Source organism: Patella vulgata, chromosome 8 (assembly GCF_932274485.2).
Source record: "Patella vulgata chromosome 8, xgPatVulg1.2, whole genome shotgun sequence".
Taxonomy (NCBI): Eukaryota; Metazoa; Mollusca; class Gastropoda; family Patellidae; genus Patella; species Patella vulgata.
The window spans coordinates 43,883,955-43,887,410 of NC_065886.2; positions in this window are offsets into that span (position 1 = coordinate 43,883,955).

The window sequence follows — 3,456 nt, forward strand, 5'->3', positions numbered from 1 at the left end:
AGATATTTTACAACGCATAACTATATCGCTATAAATAATCTCTGTTAGTGTTCTTGTATTATTCAATAGAAATTTGTTATATTGTATAAAACAGTTATACGTATATATAAAGGATTTCTTAGGACGCCGTAACTGTTTTTAATAGTTAATACACGTTAGCATTCTGCTTGTTAGCTAGCTGTGTGAGATATGGTTGTGTTCTAAAAAGAGCAATTAAACGCCTCCGAAGGCACAACAACCGTTACTACTCGCCGCTGACTGGGGCAAGCGGGTGAACATGGATTTCGGAAGCCGTAGCCACTGGGAATAACAGCGGGAACAACTGATGTTACCGGACGTCTTTCTTCAGGTCTAAAATGTTATGTAAACGAGTAAATTAGACATTTAGACATAACAAGATTATAATCAAGTCTCGATGCCATCGGTTACGTCCGGTTTTAAGTAGATTAAAATGTTTCGGACATTTAATGATTTAATCTAAAAATGGTGATGCGAGGCTAAGCTTCGAACAACCAGTACACAAAATCTCGTCAAACCTTAAAGGCTAATATCTGCGCCCAGAATAAAGTAATTTAAATGACATTTTGAATATATTCATTTTGCAGAATCTATTTTTGTACTATTGTTTCATATGGCAGACAAGGTCCATCAGGGATATATTTTCGCTATTGCTGTATTGAGACTGAAAATTTGAGTCTTTGAAGGAGTGTGTCCATTCTCATCGTCCAATCAAACCTCCCCTAAGTAAAATAAAGGGAATTTTCATGACTAAACGGGGCTGACCCCTAAAAAAAATTCCAGTGTTTGTTAGTGCTGATTTCAAGGAAATGTTTACCCTTGGATGGATTGATACTCACATCGGTAAATTTAGTTGTTTCTGAAACTCGATATTAGAACGAAAATTCTTTGATTCAAATCTCCGATATAAATTCTATAAACGTGTCTATTTGTACCAATTATTACTGCTTGCCTTTAAATATTCGATAATATTTATCCATTTTCGTAAAGAAAATCCATGAATTATTTATTTTATCAACATTTAGGTAAAAATATATGTATATGATTAGAGTGGAATGAGGCCAAAAGCTATTCCCTCCTAGCACACTACATGGCATATGGCGGTCTTCATTAGCTCGGGTAGGACATTAAACCCCACTGCATTTCACTGCCTGGGTGACACTTATTCAGTTTCTTGAAATCATGTTGTTAGACACCATAGAAATAACGGTGGGTCACCTTCAAGGGGGAAATTTCTACTTTTTTTACACTTCGATTTCTTCTCATAAACCTTTTAACCAAATGAATAAAGCGTGCTGCAATCTATGATTTATAAAAAGACATGAAGTTAATTAAGAAACGTTTGCTAAAATAAGCGCCAATCTCAGTTTGCTGGGCAAAACAACGCTATAGATTTCATCAGCTTAACTGTTAAACAAATGTACATTTGTGGAACCACAAGGTAAGACCAGAGTTCAATACATATGGATGATTTATGCTGCATGGGCCTTTTAAATCAGTGGCATTTTCATTTCTATTATACTGTATGGGAAGCTTACTGTGTAATAATTAATTTATGTGTTCATAATACATCTATAGGATCTTAACCTAACAGTTTCGGATTTTCTTGTACATTGATGAGGCGAATGTCGGCCATCTTGGATTTTACCTCTTTCCCGTGCGTAAAATAATATAGTATATTTTGGGATATTATAAAGTACACAAAAATGTATAAAAACGTTTCCTTGTAATTTGTTGGGGGTAAAATCATAAATTGACTGGTCTATTTTTACTCAGCACATTTGACTATTAAAACCAACCGTATAGCACAATATTTTTGTGGATAATATATTTTGCCTTCAGTCCCAGGCAACCGAAAGATATAACGGAACTAATTGTTCGTGTAATTATCTATAATATATATATATTATGCTCACTCCGTCATGCTCAGAATGTGATTTGTCGACACCCGATCAGCAAAAAAAAATTAAAAGGCTCTGAAATTGACCAAATTGAATCAAAAGCACATAATAATGTTACATGGTTGTATTAAAAGCGATTACAACTAGCTTATTTATTTTCCTATTTTTTAAAAAAAACCCAACAAATGTTCGTTTGGCAATATCGGAGAGCTGTCAAAATTAAATAGAATATGTTTACGTCTGGGATGACCTAATCTACATGTAAATCACTGATTATCTTAAGCTTACACTGTATTAGGCTTTTGGCTTTTATCGCAACCGATAACTTCCGATTTCAACACAATGAATTTCTTTTTGTTTTTAACAATGATATTAATGATAAATACATCGCCATACTTGTTTTTATATACGTGAAATACACATACAACTTGTAGATAAAACGGAAGCTCCTCTGATTGTGTTTTATTTTATCGACAAGATCAGTAAGACTCCCCCACCTTAAAACTTGTATGAAATTTTCAGTCTCGTGATTAATATACAATATCAAATAGGTGAATACATTAGATCAATTTGTACTTCTAATAATCAAGATTGAACAACACTAATAGTCTAAAAAAGCTGGCAAAGTATGAAATGTTGTCGTAATGTAAGTAATTAATTAATATAAAATTTCGGACATAAACCGACGGTATTACCTAATTTGTTTTCTTTCTGATCCACATATGAATCTTTGCCGAAACGTTGTATTAAAACATACATGCCAACATCATTTCATATTTTGAAAAGTAATTCTCGAATATTTTAGATCTCTTATCACCCCATTTCATCTAATGATCAACGTGTTGTGATATTGGCTTGAAATATATCAAATAATAATTATAGAAACGACTATTATACGTCAGCAATCTTTGCTATGGGTTTTTTTTCGTTATCCCTGATAGCAATCTGATCCACAGGTTATGTCCGATATTAGCTATCAGTCCCCTTTACACCAGGAAGTTACTATATAGTATAAATATCGATAGAGATTGTACAACAAAAACTGCATTGTAGATGTTAGATCGCAAGAGGATGTCGTGGTTGATATATATGGTAGTGGTCATAGCTCTAGCAAATGTAACTAAAGGTTTGTAATATATATATTTTTGTGAGAGGCACACCATATGTGCGCCAAGAATATGTACTATTTTAATGCAAAGACCGTTCTTATTATTATCATCAAATTGAAAAACATAATTCATATACCAAGTTGGTAGCAACATTATTATTACTATATTTATCTAAGAGTGATAAAGATGACAGTGCCAGGTCAATAGAAACCATTGTAAACGCAAAATAACCATAAAGTAATTGACTCATTTGAATAGTCTTTCTTTAAAGGTAAAGTTTAGAATTTGTAATTGACCTTGTCTGTCATGATGAAGCTTTAATAAGACACCAGTCACACAGGGGCGTTTTAAGTTTTATCATGGCGGAGGCTATACTATTTTGAGGGCCCTCTTTCGCGGGGGAGGGGGGTGTCTGCCCCCGGCCACCG